General features: G+C 46.4%; 2 long non-coding RNA genes across 4 annotated transcripts; both read right to left on the reverse strand.

The window, feature by feature from the left end:
• Positions 1–1,981: 1,981 nt before the first annotated feature.
• LOC125327913 lies at positions 1,982–10,545 on the reverse strand. Its single transcript, XR_007204442.1, has 3 exons — positions 10,460–10,545; positions 3,867–4,076; positions 1,982–2,261 (listed from the first exon to the last, which is right to left on the reverse strand). It is a non-coding gene; the product is annotated as an uncharacterized LOC125327913 (long non-coding RNA).
• Positions 10,546–13,436: 2,891 nt separating this feature from the next.
• On the reverse strand, positions 13,437–19,042 carry LOC125328217. Of its 3 annotated transcripts, none has more exons than XR_007204598.1 (4): positions 18,742–19,042; positions 16,671–16,785; positions 15,908–16,161; positions 13,437–15,241 (listed from the first exon to the last, which is right to left on the reverse strand). It is a non-coding gene; the product is annotated as an uncharacterized LOC125328217 (long non-coding RNA). The 3 variants fall into 3 exon arrangements; XR_007204597.1 differs by having other exon boundaries at positions 13,437–15,246; XR_007204596.1 differs by having other exon boundaries at positions 13,437–16,161.
• Positions 19,043–21,996: the final 2,954 nt, after the last annotated feature.

Raw genomic sequence — 21,996 nt, forward strand, 5'->3', positions numbered from 1 at the left:
AACTGCAGTGAAAGTGAATGAGAACAGCCTTTTCTTTCGGGCAGAGGAGGCACTAGAGGTGGATGAAGGAGTTCAGTTAAATGAAGGTTTCCCTCCCCCAAAACATGTGTCAACATTCAGACCAATCCTTTCTTAATAAGACTTTGTGTATGTACAGGGCTTGTGTGGATGGGAAAAGGCTGACAGCAGTCAAGCCTGATGCAGAAATACACAGATGAGAGTGAAGTCAAACCATGGCTGTCCCTGCCTCACACCCAGCTTCCTCACCCTGCTGGGACTCACGCATCAGATGTTGGTCACTCTTGAGAGGCAGATCCACGTGTGGCTGTGCGGGTGTACATGCCCCAGGCTATACCTACCCCTCAGGCACCAGCTGGTGTGCCACACTGCTGTCCACTGTGCCACACTGCTGTCCCCAAGCTCCATGGGGCTTGTGGGAGGGTGGCAGCAGCAGGCTCAAAGCTGTGACCCCCAGAAGTGTGCAAGGCATGGCTGTGGCTCAGCAAGGGAGGTCAGACAGCTCTGCAAATCTGCCACAGAGAGTGGGGCTGGACCCACCAGGGGTTTGTAAGGAAACATGAGCCATCCTCCTGTCCCCTCCAAACCTTAGCATGTTCCGGGTCTCCACCTTTACCAGCCATACCCAGGAACATCAGGCTACAGGTTCCTTTCACACCAAATCCCCGTCAGAGCTTGTCCATTTTCTGTCAACTGTAGCCTCTGCTGGTAAATCTTTTCTGAATTATGAAACACTTGTGTCTCTTTTTTTTTTTTTCCTTTTTTTAAACTTACTTTTTGTTGCTGCTTACTGGTATTTTGCCCTGGGCTGGGTGTGGAAGTGAAACTGCTGAAATTCCTGTGAGCAGGGCAGGGTGGCTGGTGTTCCTGACCCCAGCAGGAAGCACCAGACACGATGCCGGGCAGCAACTTCTGGTAATTCTCCAGCCCATTTTGCTAATCCACAAAGGCTTAGCCAAACTGGGTAAGTTTTTAAAAATCTTTGCAGCTTGGTGGTTTATCCAAACTGAACAGGCATCTCCTCACGTGCTCCAGTAGGGCGGCTGGGATGGGGCTCCATGGCCACGCCAGGCAGGCAGAAAAGGGGGGAGCCTGGCCATGGGGAATGCCTTGCTCTGCCACAGCTGCTGAGTCGGCCTCTAGCACTGCTCTGTGCCCCAGAGCTTAGCAAATCCTGTACCCTCGCCTGTAGAGAGCACCTCCCAGAAGCCAGAAAAACCTCTGCAGGTGGTGTGAATGTGAAGCCCAGGAGCTTTATTTCCTGATCTAACACAAGGAGCGCCAGTCCACCAGTCAGGATCCCTGTCCCACAGCAGTGCCTGCCAAGCCCCTGGGGCTGGAGGCACCCACATAGTTTTCCCTGGCATGCAGTGCCTGAGACAGGCGGCATGGCCATGGCAGCTGACAACCTGTGGGAGGACAGGGCAGGCATGTGGGTTCCTAGTCCCCACCACTCCCCTGGGACATGCCACATCCCGTGTAGAACACCAGGAGACACGATGCTGGGTACAGCATGTTCATGGCCTGGGGAAGGCGTAGATGACTAATTAGCTTTTTCCCACTTCTGCTTAGCAATATAAGAATCTCCCCAAATATTCAGAAAAGGGAACTTTTTTCAGTAAAAGTTCTGTACCTCATTCTGCGTGTGTTACCTTCTCTGAGAAAAGGCTGTGGAAAAATGGTACAATCTTACAAAACAGAACTGCGCCTTTGCATATTTAGCTTTGGATCTGCTGGTATTAGAAACAAAGTCGGATTTTATTACTTTTTATTTCTTCTAGCCCTGCAGCACCAACACAGACAAGCCATGTAATAAAATGTAGAATCTTTTCTTTATAGAGAACCAGAAGCGATTTTTTTTTTTTACTGTATTCTGGTTCAACTCTAGCTTTGCTAACACACCATAAGTTATATATAGTATTTTGAAGCTTCATAAAACTAGTAATTCTTTTTTATTCAGGTGTACTGCTTTCTAGAGTTAATCTCTATGGGCTTCAATTAACTTGGCCTGGCCTGCTGTTGATTTCATCTTCTTAAATTTTGCAGGACCTTGTCATGTGTATTTGTACATAATCATTTTTCAGCTCAGACCTGTACTTGAAATCTGCTACTGCCTGCAATGTTTTGGTGCTTGAGAAGGGAGGAAGCACTCCAGAGCTGCAGGTCACCAATGGAAACACAGAAGGGTTAACTGGCTGTTGCCTGCAGAGACTATTTTCACGGGTCTCTTCAGATCTCAAATGCTGAAAAGGGACATGGAACAATAATCCCTTAGAGAACACGCTAAATAATTCAAGGCTAGTTTAAAAAACCCAAAAACCCAAAACCAACAAAATAAAAACAACACACCTTTAAAACGTTTTGTTGTAAGAGTTTGGCCTTTCTTAATAATATAGCTTGGAGAAACAGGCTGCCTGGCTGCCTTCCGAAAACCCTTGTTATGGTATTTAATAAACCCTAGGGATCATTACACTGTAAGTGTGCATCGTGTTTATATAGATGCACTGGGCAACCTAGTACAATGCTAGGGGTTAAAAGTCATTTCCTTGGATTCCCAACCAAGATAAACTCATCCACACCCCGAGGTGAATAGTACTTAAAGTTGTGTTTGTATAAAGAAGGCAGTCAGGTTTTCCAGCACCTGGAAAATGGCAGGCTTATCTGTTAGTTATCTCTCACGTTCGGCTTTTATATGCAAATTTGTCTGCAGGAGCAGTAATCGATAGCCAGTGTTCTCTCTGTCTCGGGGCTGGGCACTGTGGGCCAGCATCTGCCCCAATTGCAGGCAGCAGGAGCCCTGCAGCTGAAGGGGCACCCAGCCCAAAGCCCCTCTCCACAGAGGGACCAGGCTGGGAGCAGCACCCTCCCATCACGTCCCTCTTGAGGGAGCTCCTTAGGTTGGTTCCCCTTAGACCACCAGAGCCTGCCAGCCGGAGCTGGATGAAAGTGATCAATTCCTTCCAGACCGAATACAAAGAGATGGATTAGATACATTTTACACCGCTTAAACTGCTGCTTGGCTCAACTAGATTAATGCCAGATAATGGAATATTCTAATAGTACCTGAATTAAGCAGGATATTTTTAACACACATATGTGTGTGTATAAACACACACACCCACTCATGGAAATATAGCCGGGGTGACTCTCTTAAGTTTTCCGAGAAAAGGACTGTGGGTTGAGACCAAATGCGGTAAACATTACTCAGAAAGTGTTGGAGAAAGAAGGAACAAAAACCCCCAATGCCTCACGTGCAGTAAAAGTGGCTGTTACGTCCATCACAGACACACAAACAGGAAACAGTTTCCCTCGTCATGCCTCGGAGAGAGCGCTGGAACAAAACATAGTGCCTTGCAAGACTGAAAAGCCTCAGTGAGACAAGAATCACCAAATCCAAACCACCTCGTATCAACCTGTTGTGATGGATGGGGGAAAAAGCCAACTGCTAGTGGGCAGCACAGCAGGGCAAGGAGCAGCCCGGGGGAAAGAAAGTTAGGGTTCAATCATTGCAGGCACTCCGGCCACCTTGTTTAAAAGCTGTAGTGTGCAGTGTAAATAGCTGCAGACTGCTTTTCCTCCCTGACAGAACAAGTTGCTTCTTGCTTCCACCTTCTCCAATTTCCACATAGCCCACAGGCAAAACAGAGTGCCTATGGTTCGGAAAAAAAAATTCCTTCCCAGCATCAAAGGGGCATGTGGAGCGTGTGGTGGCTGCTTCACACACACACACCAAGGTGCATTTCTTGCTAGCGGCTTCCAGAGCTGTCTGTGCAGTTACTTGCCTCAGCCTGCTCTGTTCATTAGCACACAGAGGTGTGTACGCTGCCGTTAAACCAACATTACATCACCTGGGATGCTGGAAGTCAGCTGCCCAGTTCCTCACATGGGGGATGTGGGGCTCTGCCAAGTTCCTTGGGCATCACTTTTCTTTCTTCCTTATTTCATGGTTTGTGTGTTGGGGGTTTTTCTCTTTCAATATTTGCTTCCAAGAAAAGATTAGGTGTGATGGGTGTGGGGTGGATTGTACCGGCACTGCTGTGTGAAGTGAAGGGATCCATCTGTAGGAAAGACATGTGTTGTTTATTAGCAGCTTACATGACTCCAGAAATCCCAAAGCAATATGCTCGACACCAGCAGCACAATGACTACACAGAATTACCCTCTGTGTAATGGCAGAGTAGGCCCTGCTTGGGCATTAACATGGCTCCAAGGACAACACTTCATTTCACATCTCCAATGGAAAGCTTTTGTAAGAAGTCAAGTACCCACGTGGGATTAGAATAATAATAATCTCTTGCACTTCAGTACAAAAAATAGGGTGTGAAATCAAGCAGCTGATCAGTGGTCACAACTTTTACCACACCAAGTCCTCAGCTGCTTTATTCCATTCAACAAACTAAAAAATTTTGAGGCTGTCCTTACAAGACTAGGACTATAGTTCTTCATCTTGCTTTTACCCATAGGGAATGTGGAACGTCAACAAAACTGGTGTTTTTCTGCCAAAGACTTGTGGAAACTGCTTGCCCAGATGGAGCGAGGTGCTAGAGGAAACCAGGCCTGGCCCCAGCCCCAATCCATGCGTGGAGAGGAATGTGGCTCACCCTTTAGGAGCTGGGGAGCTCTGAAGGGCTTATGGGAAGAAATAGCTGCAGAAGCTCCTTTTTATCAGTGAATTCAGCAGCTGTGTCTCCCAAGTACACAGCTCTGACCTATTTCACCAGGCACATGTGCAGGTTCTACACCAGCGTCAGCCCAGTGACATCAGTGGGATTACTCCATCCCTGCATCAGATAAAACTCGGGCATAAAGAAGATTCACTGAGGACGAAGATGCTCTTGTGACATATTTCTTAGACCACATACCCTTGCAGAAGACCAAATTCTGGGGGTTTACGTTTGTTTCTTTTATATCTCAAAGCATTTGTCTTTCAGGGGATCTCAGCACCAAGCCAGCATGTTGCCCCTCAGTGTGTGTGTTTACAGTGTCTCCTATGGAGAGATCCCAGTCAACAAGGGACTGAGCTGCAATGCCTGATGTACCTAAGTGACACGAACACCAGTGAAAATGCACTGAATTAAGGGCTGCCGGGGTGAGAAGGGGATGCCCGAAAGGCCAGGGAGCCCCACCAGGAGCAGGGACAGTGGCTTGTCTGTAGCACCATGCGGCCATCACATCTTGTCCGTTCTTGATCAGTCCCTGCAGAGCAATGCCAAGGTCCCGCAAGGGTGAGCCCCTGGGGTCCAGACATGAAGCAGGGTAGGGGAACCTCATCCACAGGCTTGCTTGTTAGTTCTGTATTCTATGGTCTTTCCTGCTTTCGCTGTCAGATTGAGCTATTTTATCTGTTTTCTCTGTTTTGTTTTCTTTCATCTCTTTTTTCTTCTTGTTTATTCTCATGCCCTGAACTTTCTTTCTGCTCTGGATGTCCTTTTTCCTTATGACCCTTTAGATTCTTTGCAGCTCCTTTCTCCCCTGCACCTCTCTTTGTGCTTCCTGACACGACCAAGGTCACACGTTCCTTCTAAGCTCACTCTGTTCTCATCTTCCATTTTTCACTGCTTCACGATTTCCTTCCATACCCTTTCTCCATTCATTCCATTCACTCCCATTTGTCAGTGGGCACAAGGATCTTCAGCCAGCCCTTTAGCTATCAGTTATGGAGATGCTGGAAGCCAGGCCAGCAGAGCCTTGGGAACGTTAAGAGAAGTAGACAGTGAGATTGGAAACATGTCCAGAAGCAGAGTGAGCTTGTGGTGTCAGATTAGGGAGACAAAACTTTTGGTTTTAAGTGGTACTGCTGCCAATAGCCATGAAAAGTGTGTCTCCATGCCACAGCCAAGGGATTTTCAAAACTCCTGCAGCAAGGATCTGGATAGGCTGTATAGTCAACATCATTGCTGTTGACTACCCACTGCATAAAGCTACACTCAGAGCTCAATAAGAATGAAAATCCAAGTTCCTCTCTTTAGAAAAAGCCAGGCTTATGATACTGGTGAAACCACAACTCAGTCCCTGCCACATGCACACTGCAGCCTTTCCTTGCCCAAGACCCTGCAGGAAGCCTGTTGCAGAGCAGTGCTCTGGGATATGGGACAATGTCATAGGGGCTGGAGAGAACCTTTCTGCCCTTACCTCCCATCCTGCGCCTCAAATGGGGCGGGCGTCTCACAGAGCAAGTAGTATGTGATCACATAATTACAGACTGCCCTGTGATACATGCTCACAATGCAAGAGCAGAATTAAGGCTGAGCAGGCAGTTACAAGCGCCATTACATCATTAGATTAATCTCTCCTTGGCTGGCTATAAGGGACCTCATCCTGTTCCCACTGAAGCCAAAAGACCATACCTCTATCAACTTGAGTGAAAGCTGGCTTAGCTTGCCCCGGGGCTCATTTATTGCTGCTAGCTGCTAGTTGAGGCTGTACCCCTGAATTCATCAAACTTTTCAAGCATAACTCATATACCACACCTAACACACTGATTCAAGTAGAGACTTCTCCTGGGGTACTGTGGGTAGTGGAGTGTGAGGGGAACTTGCTCTGCCACCCTGCTCGTCCTACCTGTTCAGCCTGTTGTGTTAATTGCCCTCAGCAGTTCCTTGCAGCTGATCAGGAGGTGAAGAAGGGCTGCTCCTGCCCTGCACAGCCCACAGCCAAAGCACTCCCAACTACAGCCATCTTATTAATGCTGTTTCTCCACCGTGGTGCATGCACGAGAGCAGGGCAGGGGTGGCTGGGCAGTTGGGGTTGGGATGTGGTAGAAGGTCCCTTCCCTGTGCCCAGCAAGCCTTGGCTCCCCAGGACAGCCAGCAGCCATGGGACAGCAGAGGCAGGGGCTGGACAGGTCTGTGCTCTGTGGCAGTGCCGTGTTGCAAGGCCTGTGCTCCTTGGGGCCAAACGGCTGCTGCACTGTGGGTTCGCTCCTCAGAGCAGATCTCCTGACCTTTACTACTACCCCAACCTCTCTGGATTTCCTTGCAGGACATGTGCCTAAATATGTGGGGTTTTGGGGTTTTTTCCCACTTCCATATCCTTCATTTTAACTCCAAAGTGTAATTTTTGGAAAGGGTCTGAATGTCTCACATCTACAGAGAATCCTCCAGTGGGGGTTAACCTAAAGGCAAGCAACCTTTCACATGTGAATGCACCTTAATCTCAAGCCTCTTCATTTGTTTCTTCAAAATATTGCACACAGTCATTGGAATTTTCCTTCACAACAACCTCCCAGGTGGCCTTTTTATCACCTCAGGAAACCTCTTACCATTTCTGACATCTCTGCCCCCGTGGTTTCCCATGTTGCTGATTTCAGAGTTGCACACATCAAAGTGATGAAGACACACCTCACTCTAGGGACAGAGAAGCATTATCACTCCCCAAAAAAATCATGTGCAAACTGTCCAGTTCAGCCACTGCCCTTGAGAAACAAATTATTCCTCAATCTGACAGACTGAGGACATTTTTCCTGTTATTTCATCTAATGTTTTCCTTTTTTTAATTTAAACTGCTCTGTTTTAACTCTCTTTTCTTGTATCATATGAAAGAACTCTTTCATCTTTTTCTATTTATCCATGAAGGAATGGACGAGGTCATTTTATATTTCTCTTCATAGAGTCGTTTTGAATGAAGAATGCAAGTGTTTGTGGCTCTGCAGTCTATGCACATAGAACAGAGGTGGAGAGGCATAAATTAAACAAAAAATCAAAACTAAACACAACAAATAAAAGAAACTGAAAGGAAAAGGAGTGGAAAGGGCAAAAGAGAAACTCAAAAATATACCTAAGCATATGTACACATGTGTGCAAGTCCATGTATACCAGCATACTGAGGCGTGCTCTCCCCATCACCGGAGAAGCCTGATGTCAGGGCAGATGTACAGCTGTTTCTAATACACAGCATAGAAAAACTCTAGCTGAAGAAGCATTTTGTTTTAACAATGACTCATCCATGAGAAAAATGTGGGTGTAGCTTTCAGGGAAGGGGCTGGGGGAGGCTTATGAAGTCAAATTTTGCAAACCCCCATATAGAAAGTTGCATGACGTTGATCAAGACACAAAATGCGTCCCTCCCTCCCTCCCAGACATGACTGAGGGTAATCAGTTCCCATTGAGAGCTTGATTGCAACACTTGCCCTGTGCTGGATGTGTCGAACCCTCGGGAGAACCCCGGGAGAGGGACAACGGGAAAGCTCAGGATTCGCTTCACCACGGTAAGCCCAGGCACAAGACACTGCTGGTACCAGCTTTGGACAATGCCTGATGCAAGGACCAACCTGTACTGGCCTCACCTTGGACACCGCTGATCACCTGGAGTTTTTTCCAACTCTTCTCTGACCAAATTTTCATACAGCTCTGACACATCTGCACTTACGCTCATGTGCTACCTAAGCATTAGTTGGTCTTGTGGGCCAGACTTCTGCTGCTGGACAAATGTTTTTAAATCTAGAGTAGATTTCCTTTGGTGTCAATGAGATCTGGTCAATGAGACTAGGCTGCCAGGATTGAGAGTTTCCTTCCAGTCCCTTCATCAGCACAAGTACCAAACACATACCAGGAGCCATTATCCCAGCACGTCTGTAAGCAGAGGCTGGGAACTGTAAACACCTTCTCAGGTTGTGAAATGCCCATTGATTCTCCCAAAGTGTAAACACCATGGGAAGAAAGGTGGCTATTGCTTGGGAATGACAGCCTGAAGATCTGGCTTTCTGCCTTGGCTATCCTGTAGCCTTTCTATGAAAGCATAAATTCAGATGTCCCAGTTTTCTCACCAATTAACTGGAGTGACTAAAACACACCAGATTTCCCTGGAAGGGCTAAACACTATTCATGGGTGCTGCACTGAGCACTCTGATGGTTAACATTTTTCTGATGGGGAAACCCACTGTGAGAATCAGAGTTACGTTATTGTTAATTATTCCTTGGTGTGATTCAAGAAGGCACAGCCAAGGACTGCTGTAAAGCAAGCAAGCTGCAGACCACTTACCAGGACCAAATCTAGAAGAGTGTCAAATTGCCTTCCAGAGAAAGGGTAAGGGCTTCCTTGGGCAAATTGAAAGACAACTGACTGATAGGTATACCACCACAAATAATTTGTAGGCAACAATGCTTTTTGGCTCCTTTAAGATGAACTATCTGGCTTAGTGATGGGGTGGCTGAATCTTACTCTGTTATACCCATGTGACTGTAGATAACGCTTTCTTACTCTAATTACATTTGTCCTTATAAACACCAGGATAGTGAGAGAGGATTTGTCTCTAGGTCTTTTCTGTCTGTTAAGCTCCATGGTTTGTGATTCACTTTAGAAAAACAAGGGTGGTTGAAAAAAAAAGAGTTGTTTTCAGCTGTGTGGTGATGAAATACAGTAACTGAAAATGCTGTGGGTTTTGAGGTTGGATTTTGAGATTAAAATATTGTTGGGTTCAGGATAGGATTGGCTGGCAAAATGAGTTACAGTAAGACATTGTGCTTTCACCTCTAGAAAGCTGAGTTCAAACCCTGTTTAAGATCACAAAACCAGTAAGTAGTTCAGAATGATTAACAGTCTCTGAAGGAGCATGAGGCAGGACAGGAACACACAGGGTCTGGGAAGGTTTGGTTTGATTCCCACCACCAACACCACCTCTTCGGGGTCCCAGCTGCAAGCAGAGAAGGGCACTGCAGGGAAAGGAGATCTCTCCTGGTGTGGAGACAACTGGAGCAAAGATCCACATTACAGGAGATACTGTGCATGTGGGTGAGGGCTGTGCAGCCACGTGGTCGTGGCAGGTGCCACATGCTCCACATAAGCCACCCATGCCAACAACTTCATCTTGTTTTGTGCCAGTCACTTCAGTCAGTCTATGACAGGCATGACCCTGTTACTTCTGAAAAATGGTGCAACATCAGAAGCTCTTGAGCATTTCTTCCTCTCTTAGGTATCCAGTTCAATCCTTAAACCAAGGGTATTTCATTCTGCAATTTCTTTACGTTAAGCATCACAAGCTGCTGATTCAAACAGCCAAGTTGCAGAAACACTACCAGGAACCCTCCTGAGTTCATTTTCTCCACAAGCTTTCAGTTTAAGTCTCCCTTAACAAGACGTGTACTCTCATCAAAAACACAGCTTATAGGCAGCTTACACACATGCAGACCAGAGAGCTGTAATCAGTTCCAGTGCCTTCCAAACTGCTAAATGCAAAGCAGTGCACCCAAGCAGATTTGCACCTCTGTTGTGGAGCTGCCAAGGCCAAACCCCAGTCAAGCACCACCTGCACTTGAAATAAAGTATAGATAGGGTGTAAGTGGTACCTCAGCTCTGGTCTGGGGCTCTGCAGTTACTCTAAGTGCAGTTAACGTGGTTACTATTAGCAGAAGGTTACAGATCTACCCACAAGTTACTAGCTGTGTTCAGATCTTCTTATCTAGTTATCTGAAAATAAAACTGAGCTTTTTTCACAACGTATTACCAGGTATTTTCTGTTACTTCTGGGATTTTGCAAAGTAGTGTCCCAGTGGTTTCTTCTTTGTTGGTTTTTTTTCTTCCTTAATTTCAATGATTCCTAGAATGAAACAAGAATTTGATCCAATTCAAACTTGAGTACCCTTTTGTACTAACATGTTTTTACACTTGTAGATCTTCCCTCACTTTCTAGAGTTTATCTGCAAGTTTGGCTTACATGAGGAGTTACAAACCAAATCAAAACCACAACATGATTCCGAAGTGCCTTGTGGAGTTGGGTATTATTTGATCCATTTTTCAGACTGGTCCCCACCGCTGTGTAGAGCAAAGCCTGACCCTAGCCCTGTCTCCCTTATGGTAACCACCAGTTCACAGCATCATTCACAGGAGCTTCTCCCAGCTCAGCTTAGGTAGTCAGTGCTGTAGAGGAACTGTATGGATTTACTTTTTTCTTGAGTAAAGAAAAACCTGTCCAAGGCTCTGGATAACCCAAAAAGCAATTAACAAATCCATTCAATTTCTGCAATAAGAAAATATCAGGTTCAACCGTCAGGTGAACACCAGTCAGGTGGCACTGCCAGAAATCCTTTTCAGTGTTTCCCTCATCCTGGGGACCAGACTCGTTTCCCTCACAAAATTTCAATGTCTCCAAAATTTGGCTTTAGAAGTAGCTCTAGAAAATCAGCAAATTCAAATCAGTCCTGGCAGGGGTTTCCAGCATTCCTGTGTGTCCTGGTGCCTCTACAGAGACATTCTGTTTCCCAGAAAGGGTGTTCCAGCACACTCTCCTGCTGCCAGTTGCTGTGACAGTGCAGCAGGGAGAGTCAGACGCTCATTACAGCCAATTGTGGGCCATTCAGTTTTTTATGGGAAGCAACCAACACCCAAAACTGCACCCAGAAACCTATGAGGCATAGGACTATTTGCTGGAGGGACATGGGCATTGTGTGCCCCCAAGGAGATGACCCTGTGAACAAATGCACTGGGCTTCTGCAGTGGCTGCCACCTCTGAGAGGGTTTGTGACCTCAGGAAGGACCAGTGCAGCAGTCTAAATCTGCCAGGCTGGGAAGTAACACCCCATCAAAGGGCAGTGTTGCAAAACTGTGGCCCTTTCCACCAGAAAGTTTCCCAGTGCATCATTACTTCTGCATTGTCCTTTCTTGAACTCCTCCATGTTAAGTCACTGTTTTCCCAGCACTCTCCATGGGATAACATAGCACAGCTCCAGGGATGCTTAAGGTCTCCTTGAGAAGCACCCATCTTGGCTGCTGGATGAAGATTCACAGATTAGATGGCCTGTTGGTCTAATCCAGTGCATCCTTGTCTGTGTCTGGGGCAGAAGTTCCACTTTCCTCCCATATATGATTGTTTTGGAATGGAAAAGCAAGGCAGAGCGTGCATGGCTGCTGAGGCAGACCAGACTGCTCACCCTGATGAAAGCCAGGGTGTCCCTGACTGCCATGACGCATCCCTGTCCCAGCAGCCACAGCCTCTGCAGCAGCACAGAATCACAAGTGGTGAGAGGCAGCGTGGCTACCAACATCCAGGACATCCCGTTCCCGACGTCCTGGCTGGCATTGAGGGGGGGATGATGAGAGCAGCCTGTGGAAGGCGTGTGCTGCTGCCAGCAGCATCCTGCACCCTGCCACCAGGCCCCACCTGGCACTGGCACAGGGAGCAGCACTCCTGACAGACACAGCCAGCTCCTGGGCCATCCTCCCACCAGAAGACTGGGGCCTGTGAGGACGCCTCCTTGTGCCCCAGGGCATGGAGTGGCGAGGTTTCCAAAACCCCAATTCAGGAAGAAGTGGGGCAATGGCTGAGGTGTCACCAGACCCTCCCATTACAGTTGACAGGCATAAGCATGGCACCACTGTGGTGGCACTTCTCCCAGCGCTTGCAGCTAAAGCTGTCTCCAGTGCACAGGTAAGGATACATTTCCCACAAGGGAAAACTAGCAGGGGCCATGACACACCCATCCCCCCCATTTGAAAAGCAGGAGTGATGAGGTGGGGCTGTCTGCAATGAGGGCTCTATAGTAAGCTCTGTTTATGGCTTTGATGCCAGACACAAGGTACGGTTCCTATGACAGCTCTTATTTCCATGCTCCATTGTTTAATCCAAGTGTGTCAGTGCAACCTCACATCACAGGCATGTGAGCTGAAAACCTCCAGCTGGTGTTGAGTCACAGACAGCACCTCAGTGGTAACTTTGGATCCCAGCACCACTGGATCCTGACACAGCACAAAAGCCAGGACAAACTGCAGCACTGGAGGGCTTACACACAGTCGTTGCAAGCACATCCACCCATTGCACTGCAACTCTCTGAGACATGGAAATTTTGCAGGAAACATCCTGGCGAGCACCTTGGAGGGGAGGACAGGACTATTCCTGGCGTGCATGGATGGCATGGGCAGGGAAGGACAGGGAAAGAGGGGATGGCTGGAGGGAAGGAATGAAGGACACAGGTGCTGGCCTGACCCATCTGCACAGATCCCACACAGTCACCAGCCCTGCCTCGGGACGGCTGTGCTGGGGCCATGTGTGCTGTGTGGGCAGGGTTGACAAAACCCGAAAACCTCCTTTCAAGGCAAAGTGCTTGCATTAAGGCAGGACTTGCACTTCTTTCTCACAGCATACATCTGGTGTCAAGACAAAAATTCCTTTACATTTTTTTATGGGTTTTTTTTTCACTTGAGAATACCTCGAGGGAAATTCTGAATACCTCACTGTATGGGTTCATTGGTATTTATATCTGAGCTGCAGTAGCAGAGTTGTGTGAATATTGAGTAATGTTCCAGGCAGAACACAAACAAAAATAATTGAGTTTCCTCATCGAACAGAAGCTGCTTCCCCACCTAAATAGTAATTCTCTAATCAGGGAAGCACCCAGGGCTTAATCTGTTCATTTTCTTCTCTTTTATTGTCCTTTTTTTTTTTTTCCCCCAAGAGGGTTGTTCCATTTAGAAATTATTAAAATGCAACCAAACCCTATGTCAGAAAATCATTAAAAATGAAAACCAGTATTTAAATACCACTGCACCTAAGTATGGCAATGGGTTTCAGCATCTTCTGATAAAGCTTCTAGCAAACATGATACATCTTTTCTGGCCTGAAGTAGCACAGAATCAATTTCCTACACAAAATAATGTGCCCAGCACTATTTGAGATTGTTCTCTTAGTATGAAATTGTTCAGGTAACACTCATGAAAAACGTTGCCGTGATATCGAGTCCGTGGAAGCAGAAGAGTTTTGTTTGATCGATGACTCACAGTGTCAAAAAAAACAGTGCTGACTTTCCTCTGCTGTCAATGCGGTCCCCCAGAGGGCCTGGGAGGCAGCCAGGGTGAAGGGGAATTCTGTTTCCATGACTCATCCATTCCTGGGCTGCAGCGGAGACAGCCAGCAAGTGGTCAATCAGTGGCAATTGTCATGGGGAGTTGGTGCTGAGGATGCTCAGACCATCAGCATATTTCACAAGAGCCATTCAAAAGGGTTTCCTCTTCAGGAAAGTGAGACCAGAAGCTGCCTCTAAACCTGAAAAATGCCACCTGTACTTCTTACCAAACTCCTACCTCAAAAACCTTCCACTGTTGTTTATTTAAAAGTGGGTTTTTACAGTATTTTTAGCAATGATGAGAGTAAATCAAAGCACTAACTGAATAGTATAGCAGAGCTGTAAAAGCCAGGGGTGTACACATCAGGCAGAAAATAGCAAGTGTGCTTCAGAGTAGGAATATTTTAGAAAGTATTGTAGGAGAAGACATTTAAAAATTATTCCATTTTCTAATCAAGTCTTTCTGTAAGTCTTCCCCCTATGGCACATTGTGTTCTCAGTGCTCCTTAAAGTTCCTAAAGACAAAGAAATATGTTCAACAAAATAGACAATAGAAATATGCCTCAAAAACCACTGTAAGTTCCCCACACTTGTTCGGGTAGGCTTCCAGCAGTCCCACAACACAGCTGGATTTATCTAATCCTTCATCTTAGAAGGCAAGTCTTATTTCCACCAGACCTCTTTCCAGCCCGCCCCTTGAGCCAAGCCTTCACTGAGACAGTAAAATAAAAATCCTCTGTATTTTTCTTTAGCTGGGTAGTTTTCAGTCCTTTCCACGTTGCTGAAGGAGCTGACACTCATAACCTGCCTGGTTACTCATCCTGTGCCCGGCGCTGCGGGGGAGGCAGGTGCGATGGGAGGGGAAGAAAGCAGCAGTTTATGAGAGCAGCGAGTACACGGTGAGGATGCAACTACTGTCCTGGAAGACAAGGTCTCTTTTGCAAAGCAGCTCCCCAAATCCATGTGACAGACGCAGGGACATCTCAAAATCCTCCAGGGCACAGTGAGGCCCTCCCTCACCCGGGGTCACAGCGGGCAGTCAGGCCCACTATGCATGGCCGGGGGGGTGGCTGCTGGGCTCAATGGGGGCTGTAAATGGACACTTAGCAGCCGTGTGCTGGATGGCCCTACTTTTGTTGCTATGCATGCACTCATCATTAAAATCCGGCTTGATTTCCCTCTGAAAGCTTGCATTGCAACTAAAACCAAACCAACCAAAACCCAAACATTAAAAACAGGGGGTGTTTTAAGAACAATTTTGTAGTACAGCAAACTTCAAGAAGGAGTAGGCTCACTTGTGCTAGGTTCTGTACAAATACAAAGGCTGTTCTTGAATGAATATGGTCCCATATGATCTTCTTTTGTCCAAGGCATAAGGAAGCTGCTCCAGAAGACTGGTAATCTTTTTCCGTGGTGCTGTCCAGGTCTGAAATAAGTGGGGTGTGGTAAATCTACACTGACGTAAATGAGAGAAGGTGTTTTGAAGAACCCAGGAAAGGGAGAACAAATAAAAACCAGAGATGTTTGCTGAATGTTACACAAGAAAAACCTACTCTATTTTCTGTTTCTTATTTTTGTGACGGTAGAAATTCTCCTCACTTTAAATTATAGAAAGGAGGCCAGAGTCGGTATGATTTGCCTCAGTGAACCAGCAGCAACCAAACAAGAACACTGGCAATGAACCAGCCATGATGACGTTTAGAATCTGAAGATTCAGAGCTCCAGCTGGATCAAAAGCTGGCCCCTGCTTGTGGTACGGGATGAACCCAAACCTCACAGCCACATGCAACTGAATTCGGGTCAGCTGGGAGTGGGACTCCATACTGAATCACCAGTAGCACTGTCCTCAAGGCAGTGACAATGTCTTGGTTTGGCCTTTTTTCCCCCCTCTCTCAAAGCTACAGAAAGCTGGGGAGCAGACTTGTGGTACTTGCTGAGGACAAAAACCTCCTTTGCTTGCTGCATTCATTTGCTAAACAGCATGACAGCCTGTCAGGAACATTCTGAAACATTGTTTGGGCTTGATTTTTATATTCCTTTTCCTCTAGCAAAGTACCTGCAAGTTTAGTACAAACAAATCAACACAGTCAAGCACAGCTTGCAGCCGAGCTACATACCTCAGTCTTGAACTACTGAGGTTTTGGATGATGTCAGTCTGGTCTCCTGAGGGCTGCTGTTGTCATCAGATAGTGGGGCTGATAAGGCACATGTTATGATGAGGCGTGCTGTTGGGTTTAATCACAGTATCGTGCATGAAGAAGGAAAGAAAGCGGTGTATTTCCTGGTACAGTACCTTGATAAGGCTCTCGCTGCTTCATAGGTATTTCCACCACAGTCCTCTCCACTCAGCATGCTACAGATTGCTGACAATCTGAAAGTACAAACAGTGCTAGGGTGCAAAAACCCAGTTCCTCCATCAAAAACATGTTTGTTTTGGACTTTTTTTTCTTTTCCCAATCTCAATTTCACTCGCTCTCTTCTTTTTTTTTTTTTTTCCTTTTTTTCCTTTTCTTTTTTTTTTTTTTTTTTAATTTTATTTAATCTTTTACAAAGCAAGACCCAAAACAGCTGTTGAGAGCTGGACAAAGAAGTACAGTCAGTTTCTGCAGCAGGTTTTTTCCCTGTCTCTCATTCCCCACTGCATTTGGGAATCACCTGAAATCTAGCACAGCCTGAGGATTTGAAGGCTCCAGCCCCCACCAGCACTGGTTTCCACACTGCTCAGATGCTCACTCCTGAATTGCAGTTTCTTCCTCTCTTCCTGGTTTACTTCATATTGAACATTATTATTTGTTTTACTAGCAGACCAAATTACAGCATTTCAAGGACCAATTCTGTGTGTCAGAGAGCACTGAAAAGGAGCTAGTACATTGCCTTTACCTGGAGCTGGACTGGATTTAACTTTTTCAGCATTCATGTTTCCTGTCCACTTTTTGTGTTTTACTCAGATGAATCAGAGGAAGAGGCTGGATCCCTGATCATCTTTCATTGCCACCTGTGGGAAAGAGTCATGGCAGCCTTACTCCTACCAGTAGGAGCTCAAAGAAAGATGTGCAAAAATTGAAGTAATCTACATTTCTGCCAGCTTTGGCCTTTTCACAGTTAACCTCCATGCACCAGAAAAAGGTGCATAATATATTCTTTTGAAATTCTAATTATATAAATCGTCATCTTGGACCTCTCTATCTACCAGTTTTTAATGAAGAAAGAGACACACCACTACCTAAACTCGCCAACAGAAATAAAGTGCAGATACCATTGCTGGAACAATGTCTGTCTGATATTGCTGGTTGTCCAGCTCATCCACTCCTTATGGGTACTTAGATTCATTGTTTCTCTTTCAGCAACTAAAATAAGATTTTATTGGTTTGGGTTTTTTATTTGGACACACTAGGCATCTACTGTATCCTCTTTCCGTACCATACCACAATTGGAAACCAGATTCTTGTTGCTGAAATCCTAACACTGGTCAAGAGTGATTCCTAAAACCAGCCAGTCTGCTATTCCGTTTCCAGATGAGGGAGATGTTAAGAGACAATATTGTACTTGCAGTACACCCAGAGGTGCTCCAACATCCATCAGTGAGGATCATCACTGCTTTGTCAAGGAGCCTCCTTTCTAGGGCAGAACTTGATTCTAAAATGTTGGTGATGTGGTGGCCACTGGTGAGGAATGGTGGATGATGTGGTTGATTTAAATAACTTGGCAGAGTTATTCAGAAGGGTGAAGCAGTGCATGGTGAAAGGCTTGCTGTACTTTTCTATACTGACCAACACTAGGCAGGACATTGCTGATACAATGGGGAGATGACCACTTGTGATGAACAAGGAGAGACTGTTTCTTTTTCCAGTGCATGTTTGCCCCTTGGAAATGAGCTGATCAGGGAGGCCACAGGGCCAAACTCTACAGCCGATTTTTTTTAAAGCCAGACAATTTTATGACCGCTGTTAAGCGCTGTAATTTATGTAAACCAAGATAATGGTAAATGGAAACAAATCAACTCGTGTTTCAAAGCTGATGTTCCCTGGGGATAGGGAATAATGTCTCTCCTTCAGGGAGAAAAACCAAAGGGCAGGACTATGGCTTCCTTTGAGTGCAGTGGCGGGGCCCCTGGGCTGCTCCAGCCTGAAGGTGGGGTGATAGCCTAGGGGTCCTGGGTGCCATGAAGCACAGTGCTAATATCAGAGCTAGTTACTAGGTATTATATATGCACACATGTTCATACACGCAACCAGAGGGGATAAATTCTGCATAATCAAGCATCCACCACTGCCAGACTGTGTGAGGGGAGCCAGGACACCCCACAGTAATCGGGAAGGGCCCTGGCTGGCAGCACAATGCTGTGACAAGAGGTCAAACTCTGATTCCCATTGTATTCCTTGTAGAACTACAATTTGGCATAGTGCTTTTCTCCTGACCTCATCCCACATTAGGCTGGGAAGATTAAATTTACCACCTCAAGAATCAAAGGCAGGACAGCACCACCAAGTGCAGAACCAGGATGAAAATGGAAGTCCAGGGTGGGTCTAGGGCAGCCTATATTTTTCGCAGGCATGGGAAGAGAAGCATGAAAAGGTTTTGAGAATCATATTCCCTGGGAACAGGCTAGAGAAGAGAACAGCTGGCAGGAAAGCTGAAAGGTAAAACCACACGTGCTATTTTGTGGGACTTTGTCTGGAAGTTGGGCTCCAGTCTTGTTAATCAAAGGCAATGGGACAAAAAGTTAGTGGCCACAAACCTCTACAGGAGACATTCAGGTCCAGTAATAGGTTACATATAGAGAGGTTAAAATTCCCTAAGCGTTGAAACTCCCTGACAAGGGAATGCTGTGCGCACCTCAGTGCTAGAGACATTCAAGGCTATCAATAGTCAACTCCCTCTGCCTTAGAGATGGTTTGAGAATAATGAGTTGAGTCGGTCACAATTAAAAGAGAAGGTCTGGATGACTCACCAGAAGTCCCTGCCAATCTGGATGACACAATGATAACCCCACAGGCCATTCTGCCCTCAATTTCTTACCAACTGCTCGCTTTTGAAACAAACTTTTACATGTTTTCAAAACTTCTCCAGTTCCGTTTTCATCCACACTGGAAGTGTTTTTCTGGTCAGAAAAATTGCTGGAAGAAAGAAAATATCTTGGTTAGCAGATTCAGTCAATGAATCCAAAGCCCACATTACCTAAACCTAAGAGGAAAATCATCTTCTGCAGCTCTTCTAGCTCTTTTGGCTGGGCACCCCAAAAAGGGGGTGAATTAGGTTTGTTCTCAGTTTTTCAATCATATTAAGTTTGTAAGTATAATAATGGGGGGGAAATTGGGTTATTTGTAAACACAGCACAGCTCTGAGTCTCAGAGAAAATAAACAGGGAGCCTCTTTGCACATTTTCACTGATACCCTTTTTCCAAGCAAAAGTGCACCTTTTACACTCTGCTGTGGGCCTTTAAGAAAAGCTTTTGTCATATCTTGTGATGGTAACTTCTTAGTAAACCAGGACTTTGCTAGTGCTCAAAAGCCCTAGCAGCATCTCTCAAGCTGTGAAACACAGTATATTCTCTCTCCATGTAGCTGTAATCAAGGTAAATCACAAAGGTTCCTACCTAAGACTACTCAAGAAATCTCTTTATAGCAAACACAGCAAGAGCTTTAAGAGCTTCATTGGCATTTGTTCCATATTGCTTAACGTCTCCTTAGGGGCCGTGGCTACCATCCCAAACAACATTTCTATGGCTTGCGTGGCTACATCCTTTTCCTGTGAATCAACGTTGGCATCTGCTCATCCAGAGTATTCAGGAGAAATATTTGCTGTTGCCTGGAGACTGTGACAGGAGAAAAAGTATCAGGAGTCCTGAATTATTTTTGCAGCTCTTTCTGTGATGCTGTGCCACTGCCAGACAATCCCCTTTACCTGGCAGTTGTATCTCTAACAGGGTTTTAAAACCTGTGGAATAGGTACAGTTATATTTGCTAAGTGCCCCAAATACCTGTAAAGTACTCCCAGGCCTGTGTGTGAAAGGCATCATGTAGAAACTACAAAATGCATCAACACAGGCCAAGCAGACTCCATCCATCTTTGTCAACACCGTCATTGCTTGCACTTTCTGTCCTCCCGGGGAGGGAGATAAAAAGCCCTGCAGGGAGAGCAGGACTCCGTGGAGCACCCCCCGACCGGCTCATTTGCTGAGCAGTGGTCTGGTAGCACGGGAGGCACTGCAAACACCCTCTGCCTACGGCTGTGCCTCCACCCGGCTGCTGTGCTGGGACCTTAAATACACACAGAAATGCTGAACCCTGAAATGTTTCCACCAACTCCAGTTGTTAAAACCTTTCACATCCCACCGACAACCGCTCACATATGTGGGGGATGAGAAAACTTCCTTCCCCCCAGAGGTGCAAGAAAACTCTGGAGCTGGCAGTCACGTGCTCCACAACAGCCTTACAACCCGCAGGATCCTGGATGGAAAAATTTCACTTCCATGTGTTGACTAAGTTAATGTGGTGGGGATAGTGGGCGGACATAAAACAAAACTATGAAAAGAGATTAATTTGCAGCTGGAGCCCAGGCAGGGAGAACTCCAGTCCTCTGTTTGCTCAGAAAACGGCAGCTATTACCAAAACCCAGTCAAAAAGAAGAGGTTAAAGCGGCGGTAATAAAAAAAAAAAAGAAATCAAAACCAGGGGGGGAAAAGCAGCAAAAGTGAAACAAAGCCTCTCTGGAAATTAACATGTGGAATTCAAAACATTTGCAGTATAATAAACCCAGGCGAGCCCATAAAGCTGCACCAGCCAAAAGGCGCTCTGTTCTGCCTACGAGGAAACCCGAACCGGCGTCACGCCTGGCAGCAGCCGCCCCGCAGCCCCGTTTCCTCCCGCCCCATTGCAGAGCTGTCTTGCTCGCTGCCCTCGGCTATGTTTAACGCTGCCGCGTCTGTTTCCACTCTAACCCCTTCAGTTTGGAGGAGGAGGAGGATATAAATCAGCTGCGGAGCTGCCCACAGGGCTTAGTCACAGCAGGTATTGGTTTAGGGTGTCTTAGAGGAACTTTTTTTTTTTTTTTCTGGGAGTATTCTAGGGAATAAGCACCGGCTTTGTGAGGAAAAGGCGTTGCTGAATGGGCCAGAGTCTCCAAACAAAGGACATTTTACATCACCAGGCAGAATCATCTTCCAACATTTTGGACTGAACTCAGCCTCGAGGGCAAGAGCTGTACTTGCGACTTCCCAGTAGACGCTTGAAGCGCCCCCACCGAGCCAGTCTCACCATCTGTCCTAGTGTTCCCAGTCCTAGAGACCCTCTACAACTCCTTCACCCCTTGCTCCCAGCTAACTCCTTCCTAACCCTGGTTTTGCTGCTTTCCTCCTGCTTATGGCTGGTTCATATACCTCAAACTGCTTCTGCTATGAGCTCCCCCTGTCCCCTCTTCTGTGGGGCCCAGGTAAGAAAGACACCATTCTTCACTCTTAAATGTTTTGCCTGTTTTCACTTCACTCACCACACTTTTGCTTGTTGCCAGAGCATCTGGTCACTCAGCACACCACCCCTCTGCAGCAGAACTGCCTCATCAGCCCCACTGCAAGGTACCAGACCTCACATCTTCGTGTTTGCCTGTTGTAATGTAGGATGCTGGATACTATCCATGAGGATAATAGGCATGAGGAGCCTCCCTGAAGCACAAGCCTTTCTCTCCCTTCCAGGCAATGTTTTTGTGTCAGTGTTGCCCCTGGACATGTCTTCAGCCTCCAGCCCCCACAATTCCCCCAGCACTGAAGTCAGGAGCCTCTTTGTTCACACACTGACCACAGCACCTTCTCCCAAAGCCTCTTTCTCCAGACTCAAGCACATGCTAGCTTTCCCCAACACAGACCACACAAATTGCAGCAATTAGCAAGTGTAAAGGGCATGCTGTGGTTTTTGCCTGTATTACTGCATCTTAATAGTCATTCATATCCTTGGGCATGGTCATCAGATAGTATCCAGCAGGCTACATTACCCAGACCTTCCCCTCAATTTGATGCTCTTGAGCCCCACTGGAGAGGCCCAGTTTATTAGCCTTTATGCACTTGAACACCATTACTATTCAGACTCTAGACAGCATGGCTTCTTTCTCACCCATGCTATCCCCATGCTCTGTGGACTCAGTCTCTAGCTCTCGATTCTAATGGTGACCCCATCCTTTCCTACCCCACTTCCATCTCCTCTCTGCTGTGCA

This window comes from Corvus hawaiiensis, chromosome 6 (assembly GCF_020740725.1).
Source record: "Corvus hawaiiensis isolate bCorHaw1 chromosome 6, bCorHaw1.pri.cur, whole genome shotgun sequence".
NCBI classification, from domain to species: Eukaryota; Metazoa; Chordata; class Aves; order Passeriformes; family Corvidae; genus Corvus; species Corvus hawaiiensis.